A 16,256-nucleotide genomic window follows, 5' to 3' on the forward strand; every position below is an offset into this window, starting at 1 on the left:
GACTTTGACTCAGATGCTCACTGAAGCATTATTTCCTTAGGGAAACCTTCCCTGACACTGGGAGAATGCCCCTAATTATAAATTCTTACAACATTATATACCTCTTCTTGGTTGCAATAATCACAATTACATTTATGTCATTGTAAGGACATAATGACATTTCAATATTGTGGTAAAAACACACGTTATTAAATTTACCAGTCTTAATTATTTTTAACTGTATGGTTCATCAGTGTGAAGTATAGGAAGTATTCACATTTTGTAACAGATCTCTAGAATGTTTTCACCTTGAAAAACTGAAGTTCTATGTTCATTGCACACAAATTATCTCCCTCCTCCTTTCTCTAAGCCATTGGCAACCACCTTTCTCCTTTCTGTTTCTATGATTTTGATTGCTTTAGGTACATCCAATGATTGAAATCATACAGTATTTGCCCTCCTGTGCCTGGCTTATTTCACTTAGCATGATGTCCTTGAGGTTCATCCATGTGGTAGTATGTGATGGGATTTCCTTCTTTTTTAAGGCTGCACAATATTCCATTGTATGTATGTAACCACATTGTCTTTACCCATTCATCTGCTGATGGACATTTAGTTTGCTTTTAATGCTTGACTATTGTGAATAATGCTGCAATAAACATGGGTGTGCAAATATCTTTTTTTGTTGTTGTTGTTTTGTTTTGTTTTTCAGGCAGGGTCTTCCTTTGTTGTCTGGGCTAGAGTGCAGTGGCACGATTACTGTTCACTGCAGCCTCCACCTCCCAGGCTCAAGCCATCCTCGTACCTCAGCCTCCTGAGTAGTTGGAGCTACAGGCATGTGCCACCATGCCTGGCTAATTTTTGTATTTTTTTGTGGAAACTGGGTTTCACCATGCTGCCCAGGCTGGTCTCAAGCTCCTGGGCTCAAGTGATCCACCTGCCTCAACCTCCCAAAGTGCTGGAACTACAGGCCTGAGCTATGATGCCTGGCCCGGATGTCATTTTGAGATCTTGCTTTGAATTTTTTTAGATATATACCTTTCTGTTTTTGTTTTTTTGCCACTATACTGTTTTCCACGGTGGCACCCATTTTGCATTCCCACCGACAGTGCACAATTTCTCCACATCCTCATCAACACTTATTTTTTGTTTGTTTGTTTTTGTTTTTTGATAGTGGCCAGCCTAGTAGATGTGAGCTGGAAATGTTGCGGGATTTTTTTTTTTTTTTGAGACAGAGTCTTGCTCTGTCGCCCAGAGCTGGAGAGCGGTGGCGCGATCTCGGCTCACTGCAAGCTCCGCCTCCCAGGTTCATGCCATTCTCCTGCCTCAGCCTCCCGAGTAGCTGGGACTACAGGCTCCTGCCACCATGCCCGGCTAATTTTTTTGTATTTTTAGTAGAGACGGGATTTCACCGTGTTAGCCAGGATGGTCTCGATCTCCTGACCTCGTGATTCGTTGGCCTCGGCCTCCCAAAGTGCTGGGATTACAGGCTTGAGCCAGTGCGCCTGGCCTGTTGCGGGATTTTTAAGGAATCACAGAGACCTATGAGGTTCAGGAGGATATTTATTAATTATTTAGGTGCACCGGCCCAGTCGGATTAACATCCAAAGGACTGAGCACTGAACAAAGAGTTAAGTTAACTTTTAAGCATTTCGTAGGGGTAGGGAGATCTGTGCAGGGGGAAGCATACTACAGAAGCGAGAAACAAAGGCAGTTATTCAATTGAGACATGCATTACATCATTTCTTACTTTTCAAGGAAAAACATGTTTTGTTACTTGAGTTTATCTGTCTAGTGACCTTGCAGCTACACAGCTAGGGAATCAGGGTCTTCACAATGCCTGGGAAAGGAGGGGAGAGAAGGCTCACTAGCCACAGAAAAATAGGCAGTTAGTTTTAAAAGGACTCCAGCTCTTTCTCTTTCTCAGGGGGAATTGAGTTTTCTTACATACAGCTGAGTTTCTGCTTATGCACTCTTTAATTTCTTTTAATTCCTGCTCCAATATCTCATTATGGTTTTGATTTGCATTTATCTCGTAGTTACTGATAATCATTAGAGGACTTGCATCTCTCTTAGGATTAGATGATGTGGCTCTTGGCCAGAGTTTTGGAGAGCACAGCCCTGGCCCATGCGCCTGCTGGGTCCTCCGAGAGCCGCCCCACCCAGGCCTGCGCGGCGTCTGGTCGCCGTTGGGTAAGGCTGGGTCATGGAAAGAAAGAATGAATGCAGACTACGGGCGGTGAATAGAGGTCTCGGATGCCAGCAGGCGTCCCAACCCAGCAGGAACTGGCTCAATTCCCAGAAGAAAGCGATCGGCCCCGAGGCAGGAAGGCCGGCTCCGGTGCAGGGCGCGCCGCCTGCGGGCTGCTCCGGGCCAGGGTCGACCCGAGGGCCAGCGCAAGCAGCGGCAACAGGAGCGCCAGGAGGTGAGGCGGGTTCGCCAGGAGTGGGGCCAGCACCCGGGCTGCCAGCCTAGCAGGGGCGTCTTGGCGGAGCCCCCTCGCCGGCTCCCAGAGAGGCTGGGAAGAACTGGGAGGGATGTCCCCAGTGCAGGGCGCCCAAGCGTGGCAGCCCGGGCTGGGAGCGGAGAGCCAGCGGGGTGCGGCGCCAGAGTGCAGGGAGAACCACCAAGCGCCGGAATTGGGAAGCACGTGGAGGGGGCAGCGGCTCCAGCCCCAGACCGCCGCGCTCTGTCACTTTGCATTAAGAAAGCTTCCGGGGAATGCACACGGCCTGGCCGCCGCCTTCGTGCAGCCCGCCCTGCAGGTGCAGGAAGAAAATAATCGCACCCGTTTCTCAGGTGCTTACTTCACCATGTCCGATCCGGTAAGTTTTTTATCTGAGCAGCGGCCTGGGTCAGAGCGAACATGAGCTTTGGAAGCGCACTATTTGTGTGTTGTGCATCTCTGGACAGGTTACTTATGCTCTCTGGGCTCCAGTTTCCACACCTGTTTAAAAAAACAAAAGGAAAAAGAAAGGTTAAAATTAGACTTCCCTCACAGAGATTCTGTGAGCCTTGTTTGCTTCCTAAATGTTAGATGTTGTTATTTCTCCTGGGGTAATCTACGAAATAGGGTCTCCTGGTCCTATTTTACTCTTGGGAGATCCAGTTTCAGACAGTTAAGTAACTTGCCCACAGCAATTAAATGGAAACTGTGGGATTTCAACTCAGGAAGTCAAACTCCGGAGACTGAATATTATGTAATCCAGGTCCCACCATTTCTCAGAAGGGTGAACTTGGGTTTGCCACTTCTGGGACCCCTTTCCCTATCTGTGAAACAGGTGCAATAATAGTAGCTTGCCTATGGGGTTGTGAAGATCTACTGAGCTAACCCACATACGTGTCCCCCTACTAATGTGTGCATGCCAGAAGGGTAGGATTTTTTTTGTTTTGCTTGCAGATACATCCCCAGTGCCTGGCACACAGTAGATGTCCTATAAATACTTGGATGAATAAGGGGCACGTGTTACCTTTTATCCTTTCAATAACCCCTGCTAGTTCCAGACTGCAGATTAGGAGACAAAGGTTCCAAGAGGTTGAATAAGTCACCCCATGTTACCTGGGTGGTCTGTAGAGGAGTCTGTGTGATCTTGACATGCAATCCAGGTTCCATCACCTCCTAGCACAGTGAATGTGGCAGTTATCTGATTCTTCTGTGCCTCAGTTTCCTTATCTGTAAAATGAGGACAATAATGGCACCTATCCTATAGGGTTTTTGTGGGATTTTTTTTTTTTTTTTTGAATTGTTGTCTCGCTCTGTTGCCCAGGCTGGAGTGCAGTGTTGTGATTGTAGCTTATGCAGCTTCAACCTCCCAGGCTCAGGCGATCCTCCTGCCTCAGCCTCCCGAGTAGCTGGGACCAAAGGCACGCACCACCATGCCTGGCTAATTTTTTAAATTTTTGTAGAGATGGGGGTCTCACTATGTTGCCCAGTCCAGCCTTGAACTTCTGGGCTCAAAAGATCCTCCTGCCTCAGCCTCCTAAAGTGCTGGGATTACAGGCATGAGCCACCAAGCCCGACTTTCTTTTTTTTTTGAGACAGTCTCGCTCTGTTGCCCAGGCTGGAGTGCAATGGTGCAATCTCAGCTCACTGCAACTGCTGTCTCCCAGGTTCAAGCAATTCTCCTGCCTCAACCTCCCAAGTAGCTGAGATTACAGGTGCCCACCACCAGGCCTGGCTAATTTTTTTGTATTTTTAGTAGAGATGGGCTTTCATCATGTTGGCCAGGCTGGTCTTGAACTCCTGACCTCAGTTGATCCACTCGCCTCAGCCTCCCAAAGTGCTGGGATTACAGGCGTGAGCCACCACACCCAGCCCGAGCCCACCCTTTTGTGGGGATTAAAGATGAAACACTCGGAACAGTGCCTGGCACTTAGTAGGTGCTCAATCAACATTAGCTACAGTAAATGCTATGACCGCCCTCTACAGGAGTGGGGGAATGGCACAGTAGTTGCATCCATAAAGCACTTTTTCCTTGAACCCCTTCTCATCTATTTATTTATTTAGTTTTAGAGACTGAGTCTTGCTCTGTTGCCCAAGTTGGAGTGCAGTGGCACAATTGTAGCTCACTGCAGCCTTAAAGTCACGGCTCAAGCGATCCTCCCACCTCAGCTTCCTGAGTAGCTGGGACTACAGGTGCTCGCCTCTACACCCAGCTGATTTTTTAATTTTTTGTAGAGACAAGGTCTCGCTGTGTTGCCCAGGCTGGTCTCAAACTCCTGGCCTCAAGTGATCATCCTGCCTCAGCCTCCCAAGTAGCTAGGGCTTTAGGCGCACCCTACCACTCGCTTCTCATGTAGACAGTCTCCTTGCAGGGATCTCCACCTGTCAAAGTTTTGGAGAGTTCTGTGTTCTGGTAGGACAAATGCTGCCTTTAAGTGTGCCAGGGCAGGCTGGGCATGGTTACTCAAGCCTGTATTCCCAGCACTTTGGGAGGCCAAGGTGGGCAGATCACTTGAGTCCAGGAGTTCCAGACCAGCCCAGAGAACACGGCAAGACCTCGTCTCTACTAAAAGTACAAAAACTAGCTGGGTGTGGTGGTGCATGCCTGTGGTTCCAGCTACTCGGGAGGCTGAGGCACGAGAATTGCTTGAGCCCGGGAGGCAGAGATTGCAGTGAGCTAAGATTGCGCCACTGCATTCCAGGCTAGGTGACATTGCCAAACCCTGCCTCAAAAAAAAAAAAAAAAAAAAAAAAAAAAGCCAGGGCAGTTTCTGGGGACAGTAAGGCTGGCATGGGATGGGAAGGGCATTGTGCTTTCCTCTTAGTGGGAGGCACTACATCCTTTAATATGGTACTTGGTGGATGAGGAATCCTAGCCTTTAACATAATCATAGTCTTTCATGCCTGTTCTGCTTACCATGTGTCTGATATTGTGCTTAGTCCCAGCCCTAGTCATCTACAGAACTCGGGCTCCAGAGCCAGACCTCCTGGGTTAAAATCCTGCCTCTGCCACTTTCTTGCCTCTGCCACTTTCTTGCTGTGTGACCTTGGGCCAAGTTACTTAACCTCTCTGTGCTTCGAATGACTCATCTGTAAACTGGGATGATTCTAGTAGTACCTAACTCATAGGGCTGCTGTGAGGATTAAATACAACCCACACACAGATGGTGACAGAACAATGTAAGGATAAATGTCGGCCACTTACGTATTACAATGACTTCCATTTTATAGCTGAGGAAACTGAGTCAGGCTCAGGGAAATTCATAACCCGTCCAATGACATAGAACTATCCTTCCTATTCCAGTGTCTGCTCATTTATTTTCATTTCCCTCTTAATTCATGCCCCCCTCATTGTACCCCCTAATTCAATCATCAGCCTCTATCTAGGGTCCCTGCTTTCTGTGTCTGGGGCTCCCACATCTGCTGCTTCCAGAAGGTTCTCCCTCTTCCTCACTTCCCAAACTTGAGGGGCTCCCAGTGACCTTGGAAATATATCTTTTTCTTTCACTGTTCCTGTTGTTTTCTCCAATTACTAACACAATACTCATGCAAATTATTTTAAAAATTTATTTATAAAAATATTTGCATAGAAGGTGAAAAACTCTGCTAATTCACCCCCTGGTGATAATTGCTGCTTGGAGTTTCATGTGTGTTATTCCAGATTTCTCCGTCTCCTCCTGGGTGTAATAATAGAGATTATTTTTACTTATCTTTTAAAAAGATGGGACCGTGCTATTCATACTGTGTGCAATTCACAAGAGACAATTTTCAAGACTTCACTTATTTTTTGAAAAAGTTACACTGCCACGTGGTATAAAACCCCAAAGAGACCAGGCACAGTGGCTTGTAATCCCAGAACCTTGGGAGGCTGAGGCGGGAGGATCGCTTGAGATCAGGAGTTTGAGACCAGCCTAGGCAACATAGGGAGACCCCATCTTGACAAAAAAGAGAAACTAGGTGGGCATAGTGGTGAGTTCCTGTAGTCCCAGCTGCTCAGGAGGCTGAGGCTGAGGCAAGAGGATCGTTTGAGCCCAGCCTGGGTGACAAAGCAAGGCTCTGTCTCTAAAAAAGAAAAATGGAAAAAATCCACAGCATATCTAAGCAAATACTGAAAAGTATCTCCCTCCATGTCTGTCTCCGGCCACCCAGTTTCTCACTCTGGAAGCAACCAGTATTGCCAACTTACTGTCTACCTGCAGACAAGAAATGTATAATTACAGTTTGTAGGGCATATATGTGTCATAAACTGAAATATGTAAAAATATGGTATAGTTTCTAGAAGAGGAGAAACAGAGGGGAGAAAACTCTATTAGAGAAAATGTTGAGTTGCTGTTTTCCTTGTCCCACGCAATGGAGAGCGAGGAGACGCTGTCCATGGAACTTGGTAACATTTAGAGCAGTGGTTCTCAGGGGGAGGCAGTTTTGCCTCCCAGGGGATATTTGCCCATTCCTGAAGATATTTTTGGTTGTCATAGCTTGCAGATGGGGTGGGGTTGGGGTGTCCTCCTGGTATCTAATAGATAGAAGCCGGACATAATGCTAAACACCCTACAATGCACAGAGCAGTCCCCCCAGCTTCCCACAACAGGCAGTTGTCTGGCCCCAAATGACAGTACTGCCAAGGTTGAGAAATCCTGACTTATAGCTACAAAAGAATCAAAATCACTGCTTTGACTTCTTGCCAGGAGCTCGTTTGGCGCAGCTCCACAATGATTGGCAGGCAGAACCGCACGATCCAGGTGTTCCTAGAGTCAAATGCTGCCAGGTACTGCCCTTTCACCCCAGTAATGACAGCTCTTGGGGCAAACCAAACTGTCTTCTTGGAAACCACCACCCTCCTCCTCTCATTTCCTCTGATCATACAATTTATAACTCAGGTCTCTTCCACAGGAGAAAATTCCATTTCTCCATTGGAAAGCCACTGTTTTGCATTTAGTGCTAATACATCAAAGATTGGGGCTGGGTGCAGTGGCTCATGCCTGTAATCCCAACACCTTGGGAAGCCAAGGTGGGATGATCACTTGAGCCCAGTAGTTTGAGACAAGCCTGGGCAACGTAGAGAGACCCCATATCTATAAAAATTTAAAATGTTAGCCAAATGTGGTGGTACATACCTGTAGTCTCACCTCCTTGGGAGGCTGAGTGAGGCAGGAGGATTGCTTGAGCCCAACAGTCAGAGGCTGCAGTGAGCTATGATTGCACCACTGCATTCCAGCCTTGGTTGACAAAGCAAGAGCCTGTCTCAAAGAAAAAAAAAAAAAAGAGGAACGGTAACTATAGACCCCAATACTTTCTGTGAATTATAGAACTAGGACATTCTTTTTTTCTTTTAAATGATACTCCCCCAAATGCAAATGCCATAGGAAACAGATTTTGTTTGTTTTGGTATTTGTAAAAATACAGAAATTTGATCCAGCCCTCAATTGTCTACCTCCTTCTTTATTTCTGTATGAATATAAAATCTCCTTCTCAGAGAAAACTCTTTGTGATGGATTAGCATCCCATCTGCTGGGGTTTATCCCTGGGAATGTGAGTCTTAGGTGGCTAGAAATAATCTTAGTCCAAACTTTCTCAAATGTTAACTGATGTAGCCCTTATCAACACTAGGAGGAGGGAGTGTATATAGTTCCCACTTTGTAGGTTAATGGGGAGGAAATTGAGGCTCAGAGGAGTTGAGACATTACAGTCTTAGAGTGCCAGAGTCAGCATTTGAATTCGAGTCAACTGTCTTGAAATGTGGGCTGGTTTTATACTGCCTGTCCTTTGTTTCCAGAAGGGACATGCCATTGGTGATCATAACTACAGAGTTAAACCTGTATGGTCCGCATGTTGCCAAAGGGGATGTATCTATAGAAAAATGTGGCCAGGCGGCCAGATGCAGTGGCTCATGCCTGTAATCCCAGCATTTTGGCAGGCCGAGACAGGTGGATTACCTGAGGTCAGGAGTTCAAGACCAGCCTGGCCAACATGGTGAAACCTCATCTCTACTAAAAATACAAAAATTAGCCAGGTGTAGTGGCAGACACCTGTAATCCCAGCTACTCGGGAGGGTGAGATAGGAGAATCACTTGAACCTGGGAGGCGGAGGTTGCAGTGAGCCCAGATGGCGCCATTGCACTCCAGCCTGGGCGACAGAGCAAGACTCAGTCTTCAAAAAAAAAAAAAAAGAAGAAGAAAAGAAAAACGTGGCCAGGCCAGGTGCAGTGGCTTACGCCTGTAATCCCAGCAGTTTTGGAGACCGAGATGGGTGGATCACTTGAGCTCAGGAGTTCAAGACCAGCCTGGGCAACACGACAAAACCCCAGCTCTTCAAAAAATACAAAAATTAGTCAGGCATGATGGCTTGCACCTGTGGTCCCAGCTACTTGGGAGGCTGAGGCAGGAGGATCCCTTGAGTCCAGGAGGCGGAGGTTGCAGTGAGCTGACATTGTGGCACTGCACTCCAGCCCAGGTGACACAGGGCAACGCTGTCTCAAAAAAAAAAAAAAAAAGGAGCCAGTGCCCGGGGGTGTCTAGTGGAGCATCACGTTCCATTCTTTGTTGGATTAATGAATTCAGGTAGTCTCTTCCCACACCACTTCACTCTCTAGGGTTAAAAAAAAAAAACACAAAACGAATCTATTTACTTCCTTATGGTGTCCAAGAAATAAAATAACCTCTAGAAAGGACTTTGATATTTTCATTGAACTGATAACAAAAGAATATTAATGAGAGGGAGGAGTTAGGGCTTAGGAAGAAGGAAATGCACAACTTGGGACCTGAGTTAGGCCTTCATCGTTGCGGACTCAGTAGACAGAGGCCGTAGGTGCAGCTGTGATGGTAGAGGTGGAAGACTGATTTGCATTTTCACCAGGTGAGACCTGGTTACTCATTGGTTGGTGAGGAAAGAGATGATAGCCAGGGCGGCGTAAAACAGCAATGAGCTCAGTAAACAACCCCCTCACCGTGATCTTCGTGGCTTCCCGCCCAGACGTGTGACCAAGATAGCAAGGAGCAGTCTTTAAGGCGACACGGCAGAGAGGCAGAAAAAGATGGGCCTTACCGGTTAGTTAAGAAAAAAAGAGGACCTGTTGCCTGTCCCTCTAGCTTTGAACTACAAAGTGGAGGGGAAGTTTGTCTGGATTTTCCTGTAGAACTGAGGGCAGGTAAGTGAAAGTGCTTTGAAGGAGGGGTGGGAGGTCATGGGAATAATGCGGAATGCTTGGGAACGTGTCAGCGAAGGAGGACGGAAACTGAGGCTGTCGTATTGCTTATTGCCAGACGAGGGTACAGAATTGAGGCACAACAGATGTTTGTTAGAGGAAAGAATGACCAGGGGAAATGGGAGGCAAGAGAGTGTTGATTATGAGAACAAGCCCTAGGGTTATCTGCTTGAGTTGGAATCTGGGCTTCCCCAGGTCTAACTGTGGGATTCTGGGTCAGTTATTGTATGTTTCTGGCCTTGGTTTCCTTGTCTGTAGAATGGGTAGTATGCCAAAAGCTCCCACTTCCACAGGTGGATATCAGAGCTAATAAAATACGGTGCACGACAAACACGCAATAAATGTGACCTCTATGTCTGGGGGTGTCTCCTGGAGCATCATGTTCTAGAAGAATGCTTTGTTGGATGAGTGAATTCAGGTGGTCTCTCCCAATGGTATTTCATTTTCTGGGATTAAAAAAAAATCTATTTACTTCTTTATGGTGTTCAAGAAACAATAACTTCTCATTTTTCTCATCCTTCTCATTTTTCTCATCCTTCTCATTTTTCTCATCCTTCTCATTTTTCTCATCCTTCTCTTGTTCCTCTGATAAGTGATTTTTGTGTTTTTTTTTTTTTTTTTTTCGAGACAATATCTCACTCTGTTGCCCAGGCTGGAGTACAGTGGTGAAATCATAGCTCACTGCAGCCTTGATCTCCTGGGCTCAAGCAATCCTCCTGCTTCAGCCTTCTGAGTAGCTGAGACTACAGGCACATGCCACCATGCCCGCCTACCTTTTATGATTTTTAGTAGAGACAAGGTCTGACTATATTGCCTAGGATGGTCTCAAACTCCTAAGCTCAAGCGATCCTTCTGCCTCAGCCTGCCAAAGTGCTGGCATTACAGGCATGAGCCACCATGCACTGCCAACAATGATGTTGTTGATGATGATGATCCAAGCCCAGCATATGCAATCAGAGAGGTATGGGTTTGAATCCCATTCTGCCTCTGTTTAGCTGTGTGACCTTGAGTGAGTTACTTAACCTCTCTGGGTCTCAATGTAATCATAAAATGGGGATAATAATACCTCCCCATAAAGTTGTTTGAGCATTCAGTTGCTGATACATGTGAAGGGCATAGCCCTGTGCCTGGCATGCATGTCAGCACTCAATAAATAGTGCTGTCTTCATGCTTATTACTGTTGTTGTTATTATTATTAACTTATTATTATTGTTATTGTTTGACTAGATTCTTTCTACACTAGAGAGGGGAAAAGAAGCTCAGTGGAAATGAATGTGTTGGTTTTTTTTTTTTTTTTGAGACAGTGTCTTGCTCTGTCGCTCAGTCTGGAGTGCAGTGGCGCGATCTCGGCGCACTGCAAGCTCCGCCTCCCAGGTTCACGCCATTCTCCTGCCTCAGCCTCCGGAGTAGCTGGGACTACGGGCGCCTGCCACCATGCCCGGCTAATTTTTTGTATTTTTAGTAGAGACGGGGTTTCACCGTGTTAGCCAGGATGGTCTGAATCTCCTGACCTCGTGATCCATCCGCCTCGGCCTCCCAAAGTGCTGGGATTACAGGCGTGAGCCACCGCGCCGGGCCACTAATGTTAAAAGTAGGGTTTATTGTCATATTTTGCCAGAAAAGGTCCTGTCCCCAGAAGACAGGGTCAAGTTCAAGCTATAGAGTATCTTCATAAACACTTAATGAATAACGCAATGAATCATATTTGCCAAGATGTTTCGGGATGACGTGGCAGGAGGTGACGCTATTATTGCTCAGGTTATTTCTAGTCACCCAACGTTCATCATTCCCAGAGATAAATCACAGCAGCTAGAATGCTAATCATCAGTTATGGTCATTTCTGCGAAGGCATTCATAGGGAAAGGAATATTTATAGGGAGTGTAGTGGTGTGATCATAGCTCATTGCAGCCTTGAACTTCTGGGCTTGAGTGATCCTCCTGCCTTAGCCTCCTAAGTAGCTGGGACTACAGGCATTCACCACCATTAATGACTAAAAATCAACTAATTTTAGGCCAAGTGTGGTGGGTCACGTCTGTAATCCCAGCACTTTGGGAGGCCAAGGAGGGCAGATCACGAGATTAGGAGATCAAGACCATCCTGGCCAACATGGTGAAACCCTGTCTCTACTAAAATACAAAAAAAAATTAGCCAGGCATGGTGGCACGCGCCTGTAGTCTCAGCTACTGGAGAGGCTGAAGCAAGGGAATCACTGGAACCCGTGTGGCGGAGGTTGCAGTGAGCTGAGATCATGCCACTGCACTGCAGCCTGGCAACAGAGCAAGACTCCGTCTCAAAAATAAAAAAATAAAAAAAAAATCAACTAATTTTAAAATTTTCTGTAGAGACAGAGTTTCACTCTGTCCCCCAGGCTGGAGTGCAGTGGCATGATCATAGTGCACTGCAGCCTCAACTCCCTTGTTTCAAGTCATCATCCAGGCTCAGCCTTCTGGGTAGCTGGGACTAACGGCTGCATGCCACTGTGCTCAGCTAATTTTTAAAATTTTTTGTAGAGCCAGGGTCTTGCTATGTCACCTAAGCTGGTCTCCAACTCCTGGTTTCAAGCAATCCTCCTGCCTCAGCCTCCCAAAGCCCCAGGATTACAGGATTGAGCCATCTCGCCTGTCTGAACATGGGTATAATTTAAAAGAAAAAAAAGACAGTCTTGTGTTTAGAATTCACCAGAAGAATTGGAAGCCCATAGTTACAGTTCCCAGCCTTTGATGTGTTAGCACCCACATCCAATGCAAAATAGTGGCTTTCCAAAGGAGAAATGGAATTTTATCCTGTGTCAGAGACTTGAGTTATAAATTATACGATCAGAGGAAAGGACTTAAAATGAGAGGAGGTGAGTGGAGATCTCCAAGAAAATGGTTTAGGTCACCCCAAGAATTGTCATTCCTGAGGTGAGATAACAGGACCTGGCAGTATGAGACTCATGGACACCTGGATCGCAAGGTTCTGTCTGTCAGTCAGTGTGGCACTGAGAAAGATCAGAGCTGGAGCCAAAAGCACAAAGCAGTAATTGTGATCCTGTCTGTTTTGAACATGTTGATTTTTTTTCATCATGGGTTTTTTGCACTTATTTTTATTTTTAAAAGTATCACATTAAAATATTATTTATTTTGATGATATGGTGTGTTCCCACCCAAATCTCATCTTGAATTATAGCTCCCATAATCCCCACATGTCATGAGAGGGACGCTGTGGGAGGTAATTGAGTCATAGGGGTGGGTTTTTCCCATGCTGTTCTCATGGGAACACGAGATCTGACGGTTTTATAAAGGGCAGTTCCCCTGCACACATGCTCTTGCCTGCCGCCATGTAAGATGTGCCTTTGCTCCTCCTTTGCCTTCTGCCATGATTGTGAGACCTCCCCAGCCATGTGGAACTGTGAGTCCATTAAACCTCTTTTTCTTTATAAATTACCCAGTCTCGGGTATGAAAATGGACGATACACTTGATTACTGGGATTTTTGGCCCCCTTTAAATTTGCATCTCAGCTCAACACTTACCTTACTCCCTCACCCTAGTCCTGGCCCTGCTGCAAACAGCATTGAATCTAGAAACTTCCCAAGCTTGATGTCATACTTACCCAGCATGGGAGAAAAGGTAGCAGAATTCAAGAGGTGAATGTGGAACAAATCAGAGTTGAAAAAAGAAAATTTGAGCCAAGTATGGTTGGCATACACCTATAGTCACAGCTACTCAGGAGGCTGAGGCAGGAGGATGGCTTGGGCCTAGGAGGTCGCATCACTGCACTCTGGCCTGGATAACAGAGTGAGACTCCATCTCTTAAAAAAGAGAGAGAGAGGGCCGGGCGCAGTGGCTCACGCCTGTAATCCCAGCACTTTGGAAGGCCGAGGCGGGCAGATCACGAGGTCAGGAGATCAAGACCATCCTGGCCAATATGGTGAAACCCCGTCTCTATTAAAAATACAAAAAAATTAGCTGGGCATGGTGGCACATGCCTGTAGTCCCAACTGCTCAGGAGGCTGAGGCAGGAGAATTGCTTGAACCTGGGAGGCGGAGGTTGCAGTGAGCCAAGATCACACCACTATACTCCAGCCCGGGCAACAGAGCTAGACTCCATTTCAAAAAAAAAATAAAGAGAAGAGAGAATTTGCTATGACTCAAAGATATTTAAAGGGGGGAAAAGAGAGAGAAAGAATTTGCTTTTCTGCTTCCCTGAATGGGGTGAAAAGAGGGACATTTAGGATACTGTGTTTCAAAGGAAACTCCAATGCCCTGCTTCCAAACCACTTTCCAGGTGTCTCCGTTTACTTAGGGACCTGGATTGCTCGAGAACCTCCATAATCACATGTTTGCATTTTTAAGTACTTACTTAATTTATCTTTTTTATTTGGAAATCACATTTTTTATTTTCAAAACATTGTAAGCAGCTGGGTATGGTGGCTCACGTCTGTTGTAGCCCAAGCACTTCGGGAGGCCAAGGTGGGAGGATCTCTTGAGCCTAGGCATTAGAAATCAGCTTGGGTGCAACAATGTCTCTACAAAAAAAATTTAAAAATAGGCCGGGCCCAGTGGCTCACCCCTGTCATCCCAGCACTTTGGGGGGCCGAGGTGGGTGGATCATGAGGTCAGGCCTGGCCAACATGGTGAAACCCCATCTCTAATAAAACTACAAAAAAATTAGCTGGGCGTAGTGGTGGGCACCTGTAATCCCAGCTGCTTGGGAGGCTGAGGCAGGAGAATTGCTTGAACCTGGGAGGTGGAGGTTGCAGTGAGCTGAGATTGAGCCATTGCACTCCAGCCTGGGCCACAGAGCGAGACTCAGTCTGGATGTTAATTAATTAAAAAATAAAAATTCAGCCAGTCGTGGTGGCATGTGCCTGTGTTGCTAGCTACTCACGAGGCTGAGGCGGGAGGATCGATGGAGCCCAGCAGTTAGAGGCCCCAGTGAACTGTGGTTGCACCGCTGCACTTACCCCTTCTCCTTTCTCTTCCTTCTCCCATTCTTTTCTCTCCCAATTTTGTTTCATTGTTTATATTTTGTTGTTTCCTTCATAGCGATAAATCAGGATATCTCAACTTTTGTATGACTGACACATTGGATCAGATCATTCTTGGCTGTGGGGGCTGTCTTGTGCATTAGAGAATGTTTAACAGCATCCCTGGCCTGCACCCACTAGACACCAGTAGCACACTCACTGCAGTTGTGACAACCAGAAGTTTGCCAGACTTTGCTCAGTGTCCCTTGAGGGCAAAATCACTCTCAGTTGAGAACCACTGCCAATGATGATGTACTTATAGTTCCTTAAACTTGGACGGCGTCGCTGACTCTCCACTTCATAAGAGAAGGAATTTAGCACCTCAACATTTTCCCCTAATAAAGTTCTACCCCCTGCATTTCCCCACTTCTAAAAATTATTTTTTACATATTGTGGTTTATAAGCTTGCGTTTTGTGTCTTATAAACTACAATTATATGTTTCTTGCATTGTAGGTTGAATACTAGAAAAAAAGTTTTTTCCCACTGTACTTTCAACAAAGAACACTTCTGTGATCAGATATTGGCGGAGGTTGAGGGGTCCACACTCACCAAGTCTCCAACACCAGCTGGGTGCCCCACAATTTTATTGTTATTATTATTATTATTATTATTATTATTTTGAGACAGAATCTTTCTCTGTTACCCAGGCTGGAGTGCAGTGGTGCCATCTTGGCTCACTGCAATCTCCACCTCCCAGGTTGAAGCGATTCTCCTGCCTCAGCCTCCTGAGTAGCTGGAACTACAGGCATGTGCCACCACACCTGGTTAATTGTTTTTTATTTTTAGTAGAGACAGGGTTTTGCCATGTTGGCCAGGCTTGTCTCAAACTCCTGACCTCAGGTGTTCTGCCCACCTCAGCCTCCCAAAGTGCTGGGATTACAAGTGTTAGCCACCACACCTGCCACCACAGTTTTATTGAATTCTAGCATAATGTGACTGAAGTTAGTGTCAGAACCCACAGGTTAAGGGCTCAGCCCCACAAGACTGCCTCCCAACTTTAGATATCAATTTCAAGTCCTGGCCTTGGGAACTTCTGACCAGCTGGCTGTAAAGTAGAAGTTTTTGTGACTCTTCCACAGGTTCAGTTATTTTCTAGAATGGCTCACACAACTCAGGGAAACCTTTACTTAGGTTTACCTGTAAACCTATAAACCATATCATATTATGGTAACCATATCATATTACCCGTAAACCATATCATATTATAAAGAATATGATATGCTGGGAGTGGTGGCTCATGCCTGTAATCCCAGCCCTTTGGGAGGCCAAGGCGGGTGGATCACCTGAGGTCAGGAGTTCGAGACCAGCCTGGGCAACATGGCGGAAACCCGTCTACAAAAAATACAAAAATTAGACGGGCACGGTGGCGGACCCCTGTAATCCCAGCTACTAGGGAGGCTGAGACAGGAGAACCACTTCAACCTGGGAGGCAGAGGTTGCAGTGAGCCGAGATGGCGCCATTGCCCTTCAGCCTGGGTGACAAGAGTGAAACTCTGTCTTAAAAAAAAAGAATATGATAAAGGATACAGGTGAACAGCCAGGTAAAGAGGTACACAGGGTAAGTTCCAGAAGAGTCCCAAGTTCAGGAGCTTCTGTCCCAGTGAGTTGGGGTGTGTCACT

The 16,256-nt window shown here is 46.3% G+C and overlaps 1 protein-coding gene across 3 annotated transcripts in view; it reads left to right on the forward strand.

Annotated features, from left to right (window-relative positions):
• Positions 1-504: 504 nt before the first annotated feature.
• The window catches only part of TMC5 (transmembrane channel like 5), an 89,730-nt gene continuing 73,978 nt past the window's right edge, over positions 505-16,256 (forward strand). For 2 of the 3 annotated variants that reach the window (XM_063598475.1, XM_008956015.4), the window contains exon 1: positions 505-2,805. The gene's annotated coding sequence lies outside the window, so the exon portion shown is untranslated. The remainder of the gene's footprint in view (positions 2,806-16,256) is intronic. The other variant, XM_063598476.1, reaches the window with a different exon arrangement.

The sequence above is a fragment of the Pan paniscus genome, chromosome 18 (genome assembly GCF_029289425.2).
Source record: "Pan paniscus chromosome 18, NHGRI_mPanPan1-v2.0_pri, whole genome shotgun sequence".
Classification (NCBI taxonomy): Eukaryota; Metazoa; Chordata; class Mammalia; order Primates; family Hominidae; genus Pan; species Pan paniscus.